Genomic DNA, 22,677 nt, shown 5'->3' with positions numbered 1-22,677 from the left:
TCATTTCAAAAACAAAAACACTGAAAGGCCCTGGAGGAATGCACTTGCATTTTTGGCATTCAACTTTCATGCAGAAGGTCTATGGAGGGAGGCAGATATTTGAGAGTTCCGCCACAAAACTCCTGACTTTTACTGCATCTGCACATGTAGCCAAGGTAATGAGAAGTGATATTCATAATGATGCCCCTGAGGTGCCAGCAGAATCAGACTCAATACTATTCTGTGTGATTCTTTTTAGACATCAGTATATATGGCTTCCTTGCCTCTTTGACAAGTGCCCTTCCAACGTATGCAGAACCTGCTTAGCCAGGAGATCAACCTGATGGTGCCTCATTATTCAACCTTAGGCTAAGTTTTATCTAGCAAGGAATTTAAAGTTCACATAGGCTTTTTTTTTTCTGAAGCAAAACTATTTAAATCATTTTTAATTATCAAGTTCTTTTTGTGAATATACTGTTTCCTGTCCTTAGGGTGACCATAAATTATACTCCACACCAGGACACATTTGAGAGTGAAAGGAGGTGCTATTAACTATTATCTTGGGACAACAGGTGTGAACCTGGACTGTGCTGAGCAAACCAGAACAATGAGCCCCTCCCTTACTTATAATCTTTCAAGTATCTATTTTCCAAGATTAATTTGAATAAAAGAGTACAAAAAAACTGTATAACTATTAAACTCCATGCCATCTATCTTCCAACTGTGAATCATTTTGAAACAGTACTGTAGATTAATTGGATGTGCTATTTTCTTTTCCTGGCAGCAAGCGCAGGCTTAATCTCAATTACCTGGACAACCAATCCAGGCCCTTCAATAAGGATGCAAGAGTCTACGGCCATGCCACCCTGAACATGCCCGATCTCATCTGATCTCAGAAGCTAAGCAGGGTCGGGCCTGTTTAGTACTTGGATGGGAGACCACCTAGGAATACCAGGTGCTGTAGGCGATGGATGGATGGATGGATGGATGGATGGATGGATGGATGGATGGATGGATGGATGGATAGATAGATAGATAGATAGATAGATAGATAGATAGATAGATAGATAGATAGATGATAGATAGATAGATAGAGCAAGAGTCCTCCATGATATCTAGGAGACAGCAGCATACTTTACAGAATGCCAAATACCCGAACTGACTGTAGACCTCATTCTTTCCACCCTCCACACCAAAATCTAAGGAGATGTTTTCAATTCATAAAAGCACTGTTAATAAAACTAACCATCTTTCAACATGTTTTGTATTCTCATGACTTATCAGCTAAAAGATTTTGTTAATTCACTTACAGCTTTACTCTCTTAAGATTTTGAAGAGCATAGTATTTTTTCTACATAAGAAAATACTGAGAAAATAACTTCAATATAAAGTAATATATTAAGTGGGTGACACCTTTTATACTTTGACATAGCTTCGTGATTTTGTTCATATACCCAAGTGTAGATCCTACCTTATACACAGATGTATACGCGGAAGATGTCATACAATATCTTACAATAGGCAAAACCAGAAAATTAATTTTATCCTATTTACAACTAAATAATTTTATATGAAATTATATAAAACCACATCCTTTAAGCCTCCCCAAAGCAAGCATGCAATTAGTTTAATCTTTATTAGTGCTATATATTTGCTTTCAATTCTGTTATTGCATTCCTTTATGCCATCAAGTGCTCTTTAAAAACGAGTATATCCGTTAACTTTGCCTCCTCAGTGAAAGGTTATGACCCTTTTATACTCTATGGGGTTTTTAATCCTAGTTCCTATTTTTCTGATGTTTCCATTAAGGTATAGTTATCACAGAAGTATTGTCACTTACATGAGATTACTAGAATCTGTCTTAAATGATATTAAACTTGTACCCATTAGATACTGTGAGCTAAGCAAATAAAATATAGTATTACAATGCAGTTGATAATGACATGAAAACCTAGTCAAGAATGTCAAAATATTTTTAAATGTTTTGCCTGTATGGTGAATTATAATGCAGTTACTCAATCCACAGTACTATTCTCTTCAAAATGAATTTAAACTAAACACCCCAGTATTTACAAGGCTTCCTTTCCAGGATAAATCTTTCTGCATATGATATGAACATTTAAATGAGGATTCTTGAACAGCAAGTAACTAGTTAGAGGTATAGTACTAGGCATTCAATTATCCTAAGGGAGTAGAGTGGGAGAGAGACAGAGATCGAGAATAAGGGTTTAAATAACTCAGAAAATTGTTTAGTGACCTATGAAATATTCAATCCAGGAATCTGGAGTCAAGCACTCATAGCCCAGCTGTGACTAATATTACTATTAACAACCCACCAGTCAAAAGGCAGATTAAAATAATTAACACTCAACTTAATAAAAAAAAAAAGGCCAAATTACTCCCATATGATTGCTTTTAAAATAAGCAAGTTAAGTCAACTAGTTGAGTACTTAGTTAAAAATGAAAGTTGACAAGTTCAATTGAGTGGAGATGGGAGGTCAGGTCTCTTAAGCCAGGACACATGAAAATAAAATTTCAAAGTCAAGTGTCTTTTTAACAAATGCTTTAAAATGAAAGCAGAAGAGCTCCTCACAACCCACCCACATCACTCCAAAAATAAATTGTTATCCTGAGAATAGATGATATGCAATCTGAAGTTTTTGTTCACCTCAGCAGCCACAGCAGCAAAATCTGTCCCCCAAATTTTCTGGTAAAATCAACAATCTGTTTTGTCTTTTACTGTCAACCCAAAACAAAATATGGTTGGATGGGAGAGAAGAAGGAGGTAGTTATTTTGCAAGAGTTTGTTAAGAGTTCCGGGGTTATTTTATTTGATGGAGAAAAAACAATTTTCTAGAGAACCACTTGAAACTAAAAAGCTACATGTGGAACATTGGGAAAGTTCATTGTTTTGGCTAATCTGCATCAATTGATAGTTCCTATACCTATGAAAGTTCTTCAGATTTCTTTTGTAAATTGGGAATTGTTTTTTCATACCTTCATTATTCCAGGAGGACAGTTACATCATCTCTACTTTTCAACTTGGACCACATTTTCAGACTTACAAAAAAATGCTTTAAATGCTCCAGTTGTAATAAGCCTTTTTCTCCTTGGATGTTCTTCAATCTCTAGAAGCCACTTACAGATTTAACCAATTTCCCTTCCAAGTACTGAATGACCACTAGCCCAATAACTATTTGAGGACCTAGTTCCACATTCAGAAAAATTCCACAGACTTTGCTAACCAAAGAGATATTCTTTTAAGACTATAGCTCTTGGGAGGGGGAAAAACAGCTCGAAGCAAAAAGGAAGTTTCAATTACTTTGTGAAGTGAAGCAGAAAAATTAAGTGAGATCCAAGCAAACTTTATTAGCTATGACAAGCAATCCTTAGTACTTTTATTTCATGAATGCTCTGAAATCTTTGCTAAAATATTTGAAAAAAAATCCTCAAACTATGGCATCCCAATATATTGTTGTGTGTCTGGATGTGTGTATGTGTATATACACATATGAAATTAATCTTTAAGCAAATTCCCATTCAGTGTATTTTATGAGCACCATTAGGAAATTAAGAAAAGTCTTAAAAGCCTTCTTCCTGTTCAAATATAAACATAATTGGAAACTATGGCAAATTTAAAAACTGTTAATTAAAAGCCTCCTTTAATCCTTCATTTTTAGGCCTAGACTGCCCTCAGTATCTCCTCTCTCAGAGTCTCTCATGGCCACTGGAACAAACAAGACTGAATATAACTACAAATTGCTAAGAAACAACTCGTATTCAGTTATATTCCTAAAGCAAATAAATAGGCAGTCCTTTGGATCACAGTGTTCATTATTTAAATTACTTTCAGTTCCAGGACTAAAAACTCTCACACACACATATATTACCACAAACTTCTGCTTTACTCAAATAACTAGTCTTTTGGGGGAAGTCAGCAGCCTCCCTGCTCCAAAGCTGACATATGATGTTTTGTAATCTAAACAAACTCATCAAATAAAAGCCTACAGCCATCAGTTCTAAGTATAAATGAAGCCACCTTTATACTCAAAGCTTTTCCTTAATGGGCATACCTTTTCTTTGACAGAAAAAAAAAATCATGCTTGAGTTGATTTCTCTTTTTCCAAATTGGTTAATATAAATACAAGAAATCTTAGGCAGTTATTTATACCAGTCTCTCATAGGGAGAGGCAATTAACTTACCTGACAAACTAAGACCCCAAGATAAGCAATTTACTTTCAAGAACATTCTAAAAGTCATTCTAAAATTGAGCCAAGGGCTGCAGGTGATTTCACAGAAATGAGTGCTATTCCTACACTAAATGAGCCCATTCATTCCTTCGACACCCAGCCCAAAGACCAAGCTGAGCCCCTGGCTCAACAGCTTTAAAGACGTTACATGAAATCCAAATTTTGCTTTTAAATTTGAGAAAGTCTTTTTGTTTTGTAAGGAGGCCCCGAGGGTATAAATTAAGGGTAATCATAACATGCTGGTGTTTATTTTCCAGAAAGAAATCTCCTGACCCCCTTTTAAAGATTAATGCATAGAGCCCTCTCTAGAGTCATCTGCACCTACTTGTGACCAAGGTCCCCACATCCAGTCAGTGCTAGGGTTACTCCTGACAACTACAACTCAGATGTTCACAAAGAAATCAGCAGAAAACATAGTTTCTCGTTCAATAAGAACATCTACTTACTAGTTCCTTCAGAATTCTTTGTTTTTAACATTTTCTGGAAATGATTAAAAATTGAGACACATCATAAAGGGGGAATGTGTTCGTTCTCTCTCTCTCTCTCTCTCTCTCTCTCTCACACACACACACACACACACACACACACACACACACACATAATCCCCCTCCCCCAAAAAAAGTAAATTATAAGTTTTCCTAAATACCAAAATATAATAAGAGTTTTACTCCATTGCCACATGCTAGAGAAAAATGGCTATGGTCTCCATTTAAAGATAAAGAAACCACTATTCCTTCATCTTTCCTGAGGAAGACTTCATTATTTAAAAATCCTGATTGCTGGCAGTTATATTTACAAAGTTAGATACTTTGTATCTCCTAAAATATTTTTCTGACCCTTTCTTTTACAATCTACAGTTACGTTTTTGGGGAGTCAAAAGTCGTATGCAGATTTTCGACTGTGAGGGGGCAGCACCGCTAACCCCCAAATTATTCAAGGGTTAGCTGTACTTAAAAAGCTGCTCCTCAAGAAAAGCAGATCCTAATTCTAGAAAAACGACTTAAAGGTCACAGACACCAAGATATTTTGGTGCCATTCATTGTCCTAATGTGGAGTTTGTATTCTGGACTGTTAAAAATTCTGTATAAGAATTAACAATGATAACAATTTTTTAAAGGCTTGCTTCCCAGTTGTGTCATAGCTCAATGGGGCCTGAAGTTGAGAACAGTGAAAACTCTAAGTTTAACATAAAGCCAGTTTTCACTGATGGGGTTGACATCTTATTACAAACTCTCATGTCTACAGTGCACAATAGGGACAGTGCTTTTGGAGGAAAAGCCGTGCCAGCTCCAAAGAGGATCCTCTTAAATTCAACTCATCAGTTTTTTTTTTTCTACCAGCCCACACTGTCTGCTCTTAGAAAAGTCCACCGGCCTTGGTAGCTGAAAGTAGAATGAAATGATAATTCCTCACTCCCCACCCCCATGACTCAGAGGTTAAGCTCAACTAATACTCAAAATTGCCAAACTGGAAGTTTTGCAAAAGCCTTTGATAAGGTCTCTGGTACAAATTAGGAGCATTTTAGGCATTTGCTTAAGAGCAAGCCCATGTCTTATGAACTGCTGCAATTCATGCTTATCAGTTTTTAAAGGTTGCTGAAATATTTTAGATGGCAAGCTTTGATAGTTCAAAGTAATTGTCAATATTGTGTCCCTTAGCGTGTGGCTTTTAACATCCTATTGTTGGGCAACTTTAGGACCAAATGACCCTTACAGGTTTCATTTTTGAATTTTTACCACTACCAGAGGAATGTGAACATGTGCTATACCTTAAAATGCCCTGAACTCTTTGAATATCCCCCATTAACATTTTATTAACTTTCTCAACTTCTACATGAGGCCCATTGTTACGGCAATCGAAGGAATTTGAGATAGAATCTCTACACTGCCACTTATTTTCTGACCGCACAACAGGCATGTACTGGATTGCAAGCAAGGAAAAGCATTCCTTACCAGATGTTCATCCTCAGATAAAGAAAAAAGAACTAAAAAGAACCACAGCAGCTATCTGGAATACTGGTTTCTATAGCATTAGAAAATAAATGTAACTATGTCCTCTAAATCTTTTTTTTTTTCTCTTAAAACAAACAGAGCATCGTGTTGTTTTCTCCTTGATAGGAACCAGATTCACAAGACAACAAAAGGTAGAGAGAAAAGCATACATTTCTGATTAGTACATGAAATGGGATACACCCAGAACAACCAGAATTTATTCTGATATCAGTTTTACATGCTCTTTTTAAAATGATTCTACAGTTGGCTTATTTACAAAATACACAACTGTCTGTGGCCATGCCTGAACAAGCCCAATCCCGTCCAATCTTGGAAGCTAAGCAGAGTCAGACCTGGTTAGTACTTGGATGGGAGACCACCTAGGAAGACCAGGTGCTGTAGGCATAAAATTTTTTTAAAAAATAAGGGATTGTAAGCTGACAAGGTCCTTGCAATCTATGAGGTCAACCAAGGGTTGCCTCACCTAAAAAAGAAAAAAAAAAAGAAAAAAATACACAACAGCATAGATGAGCTCAATTAGTTAACAGTGACAGGTATGTATCAAAAAACTAGGGGGATTTAATTCTCATTAATATCAGTGTATGAGTTCATTCATTCAGTGAACACTAAGCATCTACTATGCGGCAGGCAGGCACTGGGCTTAGAGCTGGGGTTACAAAGTCCTTGCCTTCAGGAAGTTTTCAATCGCAGGGTTTCCCATAACCTGGACTCAAGGCAAAGGATAAGTATCATCTGACAAAGATGAGGTTGCAGGACGTCAGACGTCAGAAAGGGAGTTCAGAGAGAGGTTTTCCAAAGTGCTGTTCTGGGATCTATAGAATATGAATGACATGCAGAGCACACTGATCTCCAAGTTTATCTGACTCTTAAGTAGTTAGTGACATGTTAAGGTAATGAGGGGAACAGGCAAAAATTAGTAAGGCCACTATCAAGGTAGGCAAGTGACCAGCCAAATGACTCCTTTTATCACAGGGAAGTGGCAATAGACTGGGCCCTCCAGACATCAATCTCTACACAGAAAGCAGATTAGTGGCTGCCTAGGGTTGTTAGAAAGACAGATGAGGGAAGACGGACTGCTAAAAGGTACAGGGTTTCTTCTGGGGTAACAAAAATGTTCTAAAATAGGCTGGTGATGGTTGCACGACTCTGAATATACTAAAACCATTGTACTGTACATTTTAGCAGAGTGAGTTTTAAAGTATATGACTTATATCTCAACAAAGCTGGAAAAAAGACCTCAATCCATGATACTGCTGTGGCTGCAAGTGTTTGGCATCATGAGGAAGGGTTAGAGAAACCAAAACAAACCCTCCCCCCACCTGCAAAGCCACCAATGGAAAAAGCAGCCTTACCCTTTATACAAAAGGGTAATTCACTTGTGCCTAGAATACCATATGCTATTCTAAAACTCATGAACACTACACCAAGAGACTTTCTGGAAAAGAGCAGCAAAAAAATGAAAGGAACAGGAAGAGAGAAGCCCAGTGGGAGAAACAGACTAAGGTGGAAGGTAGATGGGCGAGAAAGAAAAAGGAACTATGCAAAGCCGCAGCGTGAACCAAGAACTTTGAGTATGGAAACCTTCAAAAGCTAAAAAGGTATCTAATTGGCAGAAAAGCAACCTGTAGTCTGTTATACATGTTGAGAGGAAACAAGAGCTAGTCAGTCAATCTGACTCTGTAACCTTGAGAACAATTCAGTAATCCTTCTTGGGCTTCTACTTCCAGTCTTCAAACACAATGTGATTCCTAATTATGCTCAAATCCTCTCTCAGTAATCAAGCAGAGCCCTTAAAAAACCAAGAGTTCCTCATATCAGGGCTATCATATTCTGCTCCGAGTTTACAATACAGAAATTTACTAAGAAATTCATTCAACAGGCACGTGGATGACATATAAATGGATTAGCATTTCATATGAGGTATCAAAATCCTCCAAGTATCCGTAGGGTTTTAAGAACTTGGCAAAAAAAAAAAAAAAAAAAAAAAAAAAAAAAAAAAACCTTTGACAAACCTTGTTGGTTTAGGCTGTAAAAACTCCCCAAGAACCTTCCAGTTTGTTATGAAATTGTTGCAGCCTAATAAGAAACTATATTTTTTGCTGCCTCATTGGCCAATATAGTCTAAAACAAGTAATATAAACACTTCCACTTCTGCATACTGCATAATTAAGCATATTCAAAGCTTCTGACAATTTCAGATCTCAAATTGTAAATATCATCTATCATGCATGACAAAGTATCTCACTGGATTAATACAATCATTGAAATCCTGCCAACATTTGTGTATTATGGGATTACAGAAACTGAACTACGCACCCCTGGTATGTGTATATGTAGCAGTCTAAAGCTTTTTGATTTGTTAATGGGTCCTCAAGGAAGCAATTCAAATGGAAGCAGTGAACAGTAAAGTTCTCCCCAAATACAAAAAATAAAAATAAAAACAGAAACAAAAACAATAACAACAAATCTGGTAATAAGATGGATAGAGGCATTTTGTAGATTTACACCAAAGGGCAGTATATGGAAAATGTAAAAATCTGTCCACCTATTGTAATATAATCAGATTCCCAAAAATGATTTCTTCATAATCATGGAATAAACAGTATTTTTAAAGGTAAAATACACCAATACTAAAAAAGAAAGAAAGAAAGAAAGAAAGAAAGAAAGAAAGAAAGAAAGAAAGAAAAGAGAAAGAAAGCAAGCAAGCTTAATAGAAAACCAGTTTACAGCTGAGATAATTTCCATTTCTTAAGAATATTAAACTGGAGAAACTACAAGTAGATATACATTCTTGAAAATGGTCCATTTGTACTTGGGAATACCATAGCCTTTGGGTGTTTAGCAATCCAATTTTCAAGCTCTATTCAGGAAAGCAAAGCCTCCCTTCTTTCTTCTTGCAGCCACTGAAAAGAATAACAAATGCTAACCTAGGAAAGCAAGTAATGGCTCTAAGTGGTGCAACTATTAAAAAACAAGCACCTAGATTTGAACTTTCCTTCATATTGTCCATTTGAACAGTCCTTAAAATATTTTATTGGTCCAGATACTGGTCTAATCCCCTCCGCATAGCTGCAGAATCACAAAAGTACACTAGGGGATTATGCCGTAGGGTTTGCAACAGTAAAAACTCGTTTAGGAAGGGAGAGAAGAATGCAAGTTGAAATAAGACAGAGAGAAGTGACCCCTCTTCAAATTTCCCAGCACAGCTTTGAGAGCTGTCCTATAGCCAAGTCTCCCCAGGGTTCTTCTAATCCTCAGCAGCCACAGAAGAGAGCCAGGATGAAACTTTTTTCTGAACAAAGAAAACTGAAAAGGGCCAAGTCTCAAAGTCACAGGCTCCCAGCTTGCCTCTGGATCAAAGCCAAGGAGCAGCCCGTGTGCTCAGGCCCATGGCCCTGCAGCTGATGCACAGACAGTAGGCTGGGGAGGGGTGGGCGGGCAGAGAGAAGCCACACATCTGACCCCAGGCTCTCTCCTGCTGCCCAGAAAAACCTCAACCTCCCTAGGGCAACAGGGCTGCTCACTCCAGTCTCCAGTTCTTGCCAATGGCATTTTGCGTTCACCAGACTTCTGGCAATGAAATCTTCGTATCTGACAGGATAAGTATCCACAGACATGTGTTGTGCACAGTGTACGTGTGTGCAGCTTCAACTGACATAAGCATTCCTACTTCTATGATGGAATCTAACAAAAATATCGCCACAGAAGCAGACATCAAGGCTGAATGATCTCTCAGTGACAAATTATTGAAGATGTTAGTAGCTCAGGGTTTTCCCAGATTTAATATAGAATCAGTCCACACACAATACCAGGTTACTGAAAAGAGGTGCAGACAACAGAAAAGAACTCTGTGAAAATAACCTGTGACCCACATTGCCTCGACACTGTACACACTTGGTTTACAGCCTCTCCACTTGCGCTTTCGAGCTTGTTCTCTGGAAGTGTTCTTCAGCCCTTCATTGTTTGCTTTGGGCTGTCTCTTCCAGTTGGGGGGAGGAGGACTGACTATCTTAGCTTTTGTCTGAGCCTCACATGAGGCATTGACTGGGAGGCACCAGGCAAATGCCGGATACCTGGAACCTATAAGTAGGAATATAAACAGTAGGGATGCTTTTTCTGGAAGGCCTTCAACCTGACAGCAAGTGGACAAGCAGAGCATAATGGTGTTTTGTTGTGCTTTCTTTTAACTCATAGATAGATCCATGTCTTTTAGGCTCCTGCCTTCCATCCCATCCCAGATTTTCCCTCCATTTCCCTTTAAAAGCTGCTAGCTTCTTTACTAGCAGGAGTACCTACCTGTAGGTTCCTGGAGACCCCGGGGATGGGAGACATTAGGGAAATAGAAAGGAAAACATACCCAAGGAAGCTAATCTACACCAGGATTCCTCCAACTATGGGATCGTGACCTCCAAAGGAACCAGAGAGAATTTCAAGGGAGTCAGAAGCCCGGAAGCCCAGAGCTCAAGACCTCCCAACATCTGTTGTCAGTGAGGGTGGAGCAGCCTTTTTAATAAAATTTCCTCTGCCACATCAGCACCAATATTCTTTTTCTAGCCCTTAGGTCTACACAACATCCTCCATCACATGACCTTATCTGCCTTTACTATCAGAATTATTGCCTCATTACATTGTCCTGTATTGTTCATTTCCCTTGGCAGCAAGGTGGAACTAAGAATTTAAATTTTAAGAGGAATTCTACCTATTTCCTGTCTTCACTGTCCTATCATGAACACCATCTATCAGTTGGAGCTTCAAAAAATATTTTATGATGCTAATATTAATAGTTAGCAACATGCATTTTTATGTGCCAGGCGCCATGTTAAGCACTATACTATCTATATTAGCTCCTTTGATCTTCACAACTCTCTGAGTTAGGTAAAGAACTATTATTTTACCCACTTTTACACATATGAACACTGGACAAGAATCACTTGTCCAACGGTCAAAGCTAATAAGTAGCAATAAGGCTCCAGAGCTCACACTATTGTTTTAATGTTTTAATGAAATACAATTCACTCATTTAAAGTGTGCCACACAATGGTTTATAGTATATTGACTTGTGTAACCATCACCACAACCAATAGAACATTTTTATTACCCACTCCCAAAAAAGAAACTCTTACTCATGACTCCTTAAGTCATAGGAAGCCACTGATCCTACTCCCTTCTCTCTATGGACTTGTCCATTCTAGACATTTCTTGAAATTAGAATCACACAATATGTGGTTCCAGACCTATGCTCTTAATCACTACCTGATACTGAGGAAGGAGGAGGTCCATTAACAAATATCAAACACCTGTTCTTTCCTCAAGCCAAAGTCATATTACCAACAACTTCCTCCAGCAACATGTGATACCCTGCAAAGTGCTTCTGTTGTTGGCTGGAGGTGAGACTTGGCACGGGCTTGCTAGAGCCTTTGGGGAATTATTAGGAGGCAGTATGGCCTACGAAAATGAGCACAGCCCCTAGAGTCAGAAAGACCTGTGTTCACCTCACACTTTGCCAGTGAGAATGCAAAATGGGGCCGCCACTGTGGAAAACGGTTTGACAGTTCCTCAAAAGGCTAAACAAAGAATTACCATATGACTCAGCAATTCCACTCCTAGATATAGATACACACTATACACACTACACACACACACACACACACACACATATGTATGTATGTATATATACACACACACATTTGAAAACAGGTGTTCAGACAAAAAAATTGTATATGAATGTTCATACCAGCACTATTCACAATAGCAAAAATATGGAAACAACTCAAATGTCCATTAAATGACAAATGGATAAAAAAAAATATGCTATGTCCATACAATGCAATATTATTCAGCCATAAAAAGAATAAAGTAGCAAGGACGGAAAAAAAATGGCATAGATGATAGAGGCTCTGTTCATCCCTTTGGCGACCAAATCAAAGTTGTGACAGAAACAAGGAGCAAACAGCAAGGAAAGTCTCCTGGGATCTAGATGAACAGAAGCCCTACAACTAGGGAGAGAAATAATTAACCTGTGAAGGTAGAAGGTAAGAGGTGGCAAAGGCACAAGTCTGCCCAGTCCCCAGCAGCTGAGTAGGGCAGAGGCTGTGGCAGTGGCAGATGCCTCTTAAAGCAGCCATGTCAGCGAGTAGATTTTCGCGGTGATGGACCTGCTTGCTCTGAGCACCAGTGCTGGTTCGGCTGCACAGGGGGCACCAGGGACTTACAGAGGGACAATGAGTTGTCAGAGCGAAGGCCAAGGTGAGGGCTTGCTCTGTACAGAAGTGCTGGTGGTATCAATTGTTCCTCTGTTGAGCCCTCCCCGCTCTCAGTGTGCAGACTCAGCACAGCCATAGTAGAGACCTCATCAAACTGGATAACAGAGATCACTCCACTCAGAGGATTGCCTGAAACTCCACCTCCCCCAACTCACAGCCCCACCCAAGCCACATCAAGGTGTCCCTTGCTGAGCAGCGCCTGTACTCACACTGGCGGCAGCTGACCGCAGTTTCTGGTGTGGTCTTTGAGGCAATTATAAGCACAGCATCTGTGTATTGCTTGCTGAATCTCAACAGGTGGCCCCGGAGGGGCACAGGCTGGGGGCTAAACTTGGCCTGCAGTGGAACCCCACTCAGGACTGTGCCACTGGACACCTACCACACAAAGCCATGCTAATAAGACCCGGAGAGTTAGGAGCTTTGCTTAGTACAAAGAAACAGACATGGAAAGGCAGCCAAAATGAGAAAAGAAGCAGAAACCATATGAGAGAACAGAACAGAGATCCAGAAATAATGGAGTCGAGCAATCTAATAGATGCAGAGTTCAAAACAATGGTTATAAAGATGCTCAATGAACTTAGGGGAAGTGTAGATGAATTTAGTGAGAACTTTAACAGAACTTTAAAAATCATATAAAAGTGGAAATAGAAATTATAAAAGGGAACCAGTCAGAAATGAAGAACACATTATCTGAAATGAAGAGTATATTAAATGGAATAAACAGAGTGAATAAAGAAGAAGATCAAACCACTAATATAGATGATGAGGAAGCCAAGGACACTCAATCAGAATGGCAAGAAAAAAAGAAGCCAAGACTATAATAATCATTTAAGGAGCCTATTGGGACACTATTAAAGAAATAGTATCCGTGTCATAGGGGTACCTGAAGGGAAACAAGATATTGAAGAGCTAGCTGAAGAACTAATGATGGAAAACTTCCTTCACCTGGTGAAGGAAATAGACATACAACCCCAGGAAGCTCAGAGAGTCCCAAAACCAGGAAACCAAAGAGGCCCACACCAAGACACATCATAAGTAAAATGCCAAAGGTTAAATACAAAGAGAGAATCTTAAAAGCATCAAGAGAAAAGCAGTTAGTTACCTATAAGGAAGCACCCATAAGCCTGGCAGCTGATTTCTCAAAAGAAACTATGCAGGACAGAAGGGCTTGGCACAAAATATTCAACGTGATGAAAACCCACAACTGACAACCAAGAAAACTTTAACCAGCAAAGCTATCATTTAGAGTGGAAGGATAGATAAAGAGCTTCCCAGACAAAAATAAGCTAAAAGATTTCATCATCACCAAGCCAGTATTACAGGAAATGTTGGAGGGACTTCTTTAAGAAGAAAAAAAGTATCAAAAACAGGAATAAAGAATGGTAATAACTACATTCCTATGGACAAGTACCTCAAATGGAAAAGAAGTATGTGCTCCAACCAAAAGATAGAGCAGCTGAATGCATAAGAAAACAAGACCCCTACATATGCTGCCTACAAGAGACTCACTTCAGATTAAAAGACACACATAGAGTAAAAGGACATGGAAATAGGTATTGCCTTGAGGGACCTAGAGGGTATTGCACTGAATGAAATAAGTCAGATAGAAAAAGACAAATATTGCATGATTTCACGCACATGTGGAATTTAAAGAACAAAATCAACAACAACAAAAGTGGAAATAAACTCATAGATACTGAGAATATTTAGAGCGATACTAGATGGGAGGGATGATGGGGGGAGAAAAAAAGGCAAAGGGATTAAGAGGTACAAATGGATAGTTGCAGAATAGACATGGAGATGTAGAGTGTAGCATGGGGAAGATGGTTAATAATGTTGTAATAAACATGTAAGGGGGCAGAGGGATACTAGATTCAGTAGGGTGATCACTTTGAGAGTTATGTGGATCTCTGATCACTATGCTATACAACTGAAACTGGTATATTATTGTATGCCAACTATAATTGAAAAGAAACTCATTGAAGTATACAATGTAAATATGAGCAACTAATTGTCTATTATATTTCAATAAAGATGGGGAAAAATAAAGAATAAAGTACCAATAGATGCACAATAGGGACAAACCTTGAAAAATCTCATGTTAAGTGAAAGAAGTCAGACACAAAAGGTCAGATATTGTATGATTCCATATATACGAAATATCCAAAGTAGGCAAAATCCATGGAGACAGAAAGCAGATTAATGATTGCCATGGGCTGGAGTTTGTGGGAGTGAGGAGTGATAGCTTAATGGGTATAGGATTTTACTTTTGAGATGACGAAAAGTGTCAAGAATTAGAGTGCTGATGATTGTACAATATTGTGAATGCACTAAATGCCACTGAATTGTACACTTTAAAATGATTAAAGTGATAAATGTTCTGTTATATGAAATTCACATCAATAAAAAAATGAAATAAAGAGTTCAATTTTTTTTTCTGGGTTCAAATTGCATCCCATTTGACCCTGTGCAAGTCACACAGAGAAGTCACTTCTCTTAAGTAGAAAATGGGGGAGGAGGGAGTAATTTTACAATGTTTTGCAAGGATTAAATGGGTTAAGACATGAAAATCAGTGCTCGCACATAGGAAGTCCTTAGGTAAGAGAAGCAATAAGTGAGGCAAGGATCGAAACCACTGGCCTCACTCTCTAAGCAAAGATACCAACTCCTATTCTCCACCTGAACCAGTGACATCTCTGTAGACAACAGCATGGTCCTAAATAGCAAATGATAACAGAGAAATCTGGGGTTCCATGAAAACTGGACTGCTTTGACCTAGAAATCAAAGTCCTGAAAATCTTTTAAAAATGTCAGATCCTAACTCCAAAGACCCATTCCCAATCAAATCCGGCAGCCTTATAAATCTGATGTAGCTACTGAATGGCAAGAAGTTTTAAGGCTAAGGATCTATCTATCTCAGCCAGTCTACAGAAAAACCCAAAGCTTTCCAAGAATTACAGTGCCACTCTGAGTCCAAAGCATTTGTAGTGAGAGAGATTATAAGAAATTATACACACAGATCATTTGTATTTTGTGAAGAATCCCTCCCTCCAAACTGAAAATAAGGTATTTATTTCCTAGAACAGAAGGGAAGCATTTTGTTGTTGTTGTTGGAGCACTTGTCTATATATTTATATGCAATGTGAAGGTCTATTTTTAAAAATAAATTCCTCTCTAAGGTGTTGTTTTCTCTTTGAAACAAGTCTTTAACATGATCAAAAGTTTCCCCAGCAAGAGATGGATTTTGTAATCTATAAGGGGAAAAGTGCACACACACAAAAAAAGAGACGCAGACACATCTGAAAACAGTCCTGTTAAGATCCATGCCAGAGGCTAGAACGAAGACCTGCTTCCAATCTGCTTCTAATTACTCTATGAAGACAGCCCACTTGAGGGCTCAAACATGCAGCCAGCCCTAGTTAAACTGGATTTAGGGAAGCCTTTGTGCCACTTCGCCCCGGCCGATGCTTCATCCACACCAACAATTCTGAGTAAGCAGTAGGTCTTAACCCAGTACTCCTCACTCAATATGAAATCAGAAGTCAACTCTTTGCATGCTAACTGGTCCTCCCAAGCAACACAAAAAGCCCCTGGTGGAGGGATGGACTGGTGATAAGAGCCTTGGCAGCACTCAGTGGCAGCACTTCTGAGCAGCACATACAAAGAAGGTCATATGTGAGCAGCTATCATGAAGATAAAAGGACCCTAAACTCAAGAATGCAACAAAGGATATTAATTATAGTCTGCTATGCTACAATGCTTATTTTGAAAATGTGAATTTGTTCCACTGCAATTGATATATTAGGAAACAATGAGTATAATGTGAATGTCACATTTGCTTACTACTTATTGATTCTGTCTTCAAGAAACACTAGATAAAAGCAGAAAAGTACAACCAGCTGAAACAAACCATGTAGGAATACACAAAACACAAACACGTACACACATACCACACATCCAGCAGCTCCCTTGGTTCACTGTGTTATGAGTCACGCCCATTCACACTTAGTATAACAATTTTCCCTCTGATTTCAGGTAACCTTCCTTCTACCACTTCATAACTCACAAGCTGCATCCCTTCTGACCCTCATGTCCGCAAGCAAATTTCAGGTGTTTTTAAAGGTAAAATGACACATTTATTGTAGTATTTATATATTTCTTAACCACTTAGCATGTTCAAAACTGTGCTATTTCATTATGATCCTTACTTTTTAATGGGCCACTGGCTAAGATTTTTAGTGTTGTGCCTTAACCACAATATTCCCATAAGGCCTGTGGTTTTACTGAATGATTCTGCATACCAGTGATTTTCAGGAACAAGTTGTATAACAGAACTGACTGTACTTTCCTGCAAGGTCTGTACATTCAGTAGCTTAATTGGCAGTTGCACACTAGTTGATCACTAACTTTTTGCCCTTTCACCAAAATCCTGTTAATAAAAGTTAATCCTTCTTCAAGCCCAGTGGAACATATCCCAGGCTCGATCTGCTTTAAAACATATATATCTAAGTAGAATATGCATCTCTCATAGAATGAAAAAAATATTAATAAGGCAACAACCTGATTAAAAAATGGGGCATAGATCTGAACAGACATCTCACCAAAAAAGATATACAGACGGCAAATGAGCATGTGAAAAAAATGTTCCACATCGTATGTCATTGGGGAATTGCAAATTAAAACAGTGAGATACCACTACACACCTATTAAAATGGCTCAAATCCAAAACACTGACATCATCAAATGCTGGTGAGGATATGGAGCAACGGGAATTCTCATTCATTGCTGGTAGTAATACAAAATGACAAAGCCACTTGAGAAGACAGTTTGGAAGTCTCCTATAAACTAAACATAGTCATCATGTTCCTTGGTATTTAACCAAAAGAGGTAAAAACTTACCTCCACACAAAACCCTGCACATGGATGTCTATAGAAGTGTTATTCATAATTACTAAAACCTGGAAGCAGCCATTCTGTCCTCAGTAGGTGAATGGAGAAATTGTGGTACATTCAAATAATGGAATATTATTCAGCGCATAAAAATAAATAGCTATCAAGCCACAAAAAGACATGGAGGAAAAGTTAAATGCATATTACTAAGTGAAAGAAGTCCAACTGAAAAGGCACATACTATATGATTCCAACTCCATGACATTGCCTGGAAAAGGCAAAACTATAGTGACAGTAAAAAGATCAGTGGTTGCCAGGGGCTGGGGGAAGGGAGAAGTGAACAGGCAGAACACATAAGATTTTTAGGGTAGTGAAACAACTCTGTATGATACTATAATGGTGGGTATGTTGTTATACATTTGTCAAAACCCACAGAATGTACAGCAAGCACTAAGAGTAAACCCTAATGTAAATGATGGACTTTGGGTAATAATAATGTGTTCAGTGCAGGTTCATCAACTATAACAAATGTACCGCTCTTGTACATGAGGTTGATAATGGGGGAGAGTGTGTGTGTATGGGGAGGCAGAAGGTATATGGAAACTCTCTGTACTTTCTGCTCAAATTTGCTGTGAACCTAAAATTGCTCTACAAATAAAATCTATTAAAATATATTAAAGGTTGCTCTTAAATAAGTTAAAAACTCTTTCAAAAACATTTATGCTTATTATTGTGACAATGCAACATGAGAATTTTCTTCATAGAACTAAAATACACAAAGAATTGCACTTTAATGTGTCCAAATGAACCCATTACCCAGAGCAAATGGCCATGCACAAGATAAAAATGTAAAAGGCCTAATTGTGACACTTTGGGCTCCTTTCTAATAAAAAGGAGCCATACAATCTTTTTTGTTGTTGTTGTTTCTGAAAGGAACAGTGCTATCAATTTTTTCAAAGTTAATAATTCTCAAGGATCTCTGTCAAAGCTATGTCCTTCAGTTAAAGATGGGAGTGAGGCCATCCTCTGTTCTTAAATCTGCAGTGAATTAAAGTCATTTATTTAAAAAAGAAGTTTTTTTGTTTGTTTGTTTCCCGAGGATCTCACACAGTACAAACTCTGAAAGAGGAAAGAGTGAGGAGAGGAGATGAGAGGAACTTTAAGGTTGCTATAAATGTCTCAGTCCTTGGTTTGAAAGGTTACTTAAGGATGCTCAATTACCTGAGTAGGAGTGAGAGCCCATGCCAAAAGCAGACACTGGGCATGGTCTTTGGCACATGTAAAGCATTTCTGAAAGGCTTCAGACCTTGAGCTATCTGACTAACACGTACAAGCAGGGACCTTGAAAGGTCTCAGGTCAGGCATCACTCCCCAAGTGTGCCAAAGACCTTAACAGTAACCAGGAGCCCTAAGAAGCTACCGGCACAGATGTCAGATCTCACGTATACTCATCCCCGACACACACCCTTGCTAATTTCTTACTTGCCAGCATTCCCTTCTGTCCTACAATCCACTCCCAACAGAACAAAAAATACCTGTGCTAGCTGTCAAGCTGAACTTAGCCTGAAAACTAAGGCCCTCTCAGCATAGTGTCTAATCCTGTTGGGAAGCATTGCCCTTCAGGATCCCCCTTAAAAGCTCCTCTGGACTCAAAGAGTCCTCAGATCTGGGCCAGAGAACCCTAAGCCAACTCATCACAAATGCATATGTTTGCATAAAATATTAAAATGCTTCTTCATACAGGTAACTGATGCCTCCAAGAAACTAGTATTACCTCCTTTCCATTTCCCTGTACCTTTCCAACTTGTGGGTAAAGTAAATGTAGTTATGGGCCACACAGCCTCTGCCTCACAGGAACAGGTCCATTTTGACTGGGATTTCAGCTTTGTAGTACAGAACTTAGTTCGATGACTCAGTATTTCTTGCAAACAGGGTGACTGACTCACAGTGATGTTTGCAAATCAGTTATTATGGGGTGACAGATCTGGGGAAAAGGAGCATAAAAATGTTTAATCAAGATGGGCTTAGGAGAAATGTCAAACACTAAAGAATTCAGTTGTTAAACATCAATAGTTAAAAAATTGGACTCATTCACTTTTTTAAAACTTTTTACTTGCAAAAGTATTTAGAATCAGAAGCGATCGTCTTAATAATGGCAACACTTCATGTGCACATGGTGCTTATAGCATCGTCACATGTTATTTTGTCTTCATCATAAGCCCTGAAGGCATCATCCTATTTAACATTTACAGAAACTGAGCTCAGTTTCTGACCAGAAAAATGAAGATAAAAATCCTCTTCCAAGATGCTTGTGAAATCAATAGAAAATTCATTGAAATAAGTGCCTGGTCCCAAGTTTAACCCAGAACAAGCACTCCAGTACCAGTTAAAATGCAGGTCATCTAACTTCTGAGCTCTTTCTACTGTCCCATATCTATATCCCAAAAAACAAGGCAGCCAAAACTAATGTTTGATTTGTGGATGGATTATATGTGTGGTACGTATTACTAAGCTAATGCTAAAATTAAAGGACATTCCTAAAATAATACCAGCTTGGCAGAGAGGACTGGGATTTCAGCTTTATTGAGGACAATGATACTTGTTCTTTGTGCATCAGTTTTCCTATTTGGGGGCCTTGCAGGCAAGGGTGGAGGGGAAGCTGTTAAGTAGCAGGTAAAGGCATTGAAGTCCATCTTACTTGGGTTTTTTTGTTTCATTTGTTTTGTTTTAATCTAAGCAGTTATTTCAGAGGATTCTACCAGGGGCACAAATGGAATTGGAAAATGTTTAAATGAAGGATAGATATTTGCTTGTTTAAATTAAAATTACTTCTAGGTACATTATCAAAAAAACTTTGGAAAGTAATTAGGCAAAGCACAAGGGCTCTTAATTTTAAAATGTAATGTTTCAGAGAGAATGAAAGGGACATGATTTTATTCTCTTTCAAAGGACAGCAATAAAGACCCTGATGATCCTGTATTGCACACAATATGCAGCTCTTAATGGCATTAATGGAAATGGAAAGCAGGTGCATATACTCAGAGACTAAAGGATATGAGAAGTGCCTATTGAGTCAGAGATTTGTCTATTCAGATCCCTTTGCCTCCCTTGTTGTAAGGAGCTCAATAACTAGCAGAGTTATTAAAGTATTAATAGTCCAAATTCACTCTGGCACACTTGAAGCAAAAGCACCTATTTTCTGAGTACAAATGACACTCCTCCAAGTTTCAAGTCCAATTAGTTTGTTTTTGAGACTAGTACCAATTTTATGCAGAATTAGATTTTGGAGGGAAAAAAATCACTCATGTTAATATACTCAGTGGTTCTAGACCCAAGCTAATTCTCATGGCCATTAGAGACTAGATTCTGTCTTACTACTTGAGAAACCAGCAGCAGCCAGAAGCCCCAGTCTCTCCTTCAGAACGTTCAAATGGGAAATTTCATGCAGCTTGGCTTGGTGGTGGTAGAAGTTGGGATCTGCAGTACACAGGAGGAATACCTGCACCACTGGTGAACAGGCCGTTTAAATCTGCTTGATGACTTAAGATCAGCTGTATCCTAAGAGGATCTTGTTTTCACATTATGTCCACTAAATCTTACTCGGCCCTAACACATTGGCCTCAGTTCACAAGAGCATTGTGGCTTTATGGACAAAGGCTTACAGTTATCTTTGGGGTGGGCTGAAAGTCTATCCTTTGGCCTCCTATTTCCTATTATTGTAGTAATGCTGCATGAAAGACAGCAGTGGATTTCAATTATATGCTGTAAATAATTGCTTGGAATCATTCTGTAGTGATATTAATTCCTTGTTATAGTTGTCTGCTAGAGTGGAAACATCAGAGAATCGGAAGCAATTCTAGTGAGCAAAGGTTATTTTTGAACACCAAATAAATAAAAATAAAACACAGAAGACTAAATGATATTTCCACCTTGTTAGTAAATTATAACTTATGGGTTTACAATATTATTTTCAAATTCCTTCCTGAAATATTTAAGAAAAATTACATAGCACTTAAAGGACAGGCATTGCTAAATAAACCTAATAAGTCTATAATCTGAACTAGAGGCAAGGTTCCCTATAAGTCAGAGCTGGATTTAATTTTATCATTGTACTTCAAAATTTTTGTTGATTATTAATCACATGGTGTATCAAACTTGGGAGGTTGCAGCCCTCCGTTTTCCTAACTCTAGTGCAGCACTGATACATAATGGCTTAAATGCTTCAATTGAGTTCTCCTAGTAAGTTCTTTGGTTTCTAACTTTGAACATCCATTTACACTGACTGTAAATTATTCCCAGCTATATTATCTTCATGTTAGACTTAAGCTCAAGAACTATATGATCAGAAGGCCATCTTCCTCAATATATGTGTGGTCTAAAACTGTTATCTTCCCAGGACAACTCTTCTGCTGTGCAGATAGGAAACAAGATGGAAAGTGCACTTATCTGCAAACTACCTGCACTTTTTAGCCCAAATGGGCAGAAGTCCTTAGTTTTGAGTCTTCGCAGTGAAAAGACCCTTTCTATATCTGGCAGTGACTGCTCTTAATCTTCTGTGATTTTAAATCACTTGATGTGGAGGGAACAATGCGAGTCAAAGTCTAACAACTCCACTGTTGCTAGATCAAAGTGCTATGCCAAAGATGACACTTTGGAAAGGGCTTCTAGGAATTTATGTCCTGTCCTGTCTTTTCATAGGAAAGAAGTTGGGTGTTTTTTGAATCAAACTAATAAACATTTACTGAGTCCCTGTATTGTGTGCAAGGCATGATGGGAAATGATAAAGCTGAGCAAGACATGACACCTGACTTCAAGGAGCTTACAATCCTGTAGAGGTAATAAAACCAACAGCCAATTTTAATATAAGGTATTATTTCCTTGAGGATTGAGACTGTATCTGTGGTATTCATTTTTATATCTTTAGTAACTGACAATTAGCTGAGTACACAGAAGATGTTTAATAAATGGTTACAAGACAAATGAATAAACAATTCACTATTCTAATGTCTACTCATTTGTCCATTTTTTATTCATTCATATTTATATGCTATGGGGAAGAAGGGGGAATTTCCAACCATGGGCGTCAGAGAAAACAGATACAGTCTATGAGATAAACAAAAGTTTGAATTGGCAGAAGCAAAGAGGGGCTAAATTAAGCAGAAGGAAGAACACATTGCGGCGGGGGGGGGGGCGGAGGAGGAGACATAAAGCCCAGACTGTTCTTGGAAATGAGTAGTCTGATTTGGCTACATATGGATGGAAAACAGGGTGTGGGAAGAAGG

The 22,677-nt window shown here is 38.4% G+C and overlaps 1 protein-coding gene, 1 non-coding gene and 1 pseudogene across 2 annotated transcripts in view; 2 read left to right on the top strand and 1 right to left on the bottom strand.

Annotated features, from left to right (window-relative positions):
- The window catches only part of GPC4 (glypican 4), a 101,902-nt gene that overhangs the window by 58,024 nt on the left and 21,201 nt on the right, over window positions 1–22,677 (bottom strand). The gene's annotated exons all lie outside the window — the stretch shown is intronic.
- Window positions 828–946, top strand: LOC111733325. The gene has a single exon (XR_002777937.1). It is a non-coding gene; the product is annotated as a 5S ribosomal RNA (ribosomal RNA).
- Window positions 6,512–6,626, top strand: LOC111733323 (annotated as a pseudogene).

Source organism: Pteropus vampyrus, unplaced genomic scaffold (genome assembly GCF_000151845.1).
Source record: "Pteropus vampyrus isolate Shadow unplaced genomic scaffold, Pvam_2.0 Scaffold548, whole genome shotgun sequence".
Classification (NCBI taxonomy): domain Eukaryota; kingdom Metazoa; phylum Chordata; class Mammalia; order Chiroptera; family Pteropodidae; genus Pteropus; species Pteropus vampyrus.
This window is presented reverse-complemented; position numbering and strand designations above follow the sequence as displayed.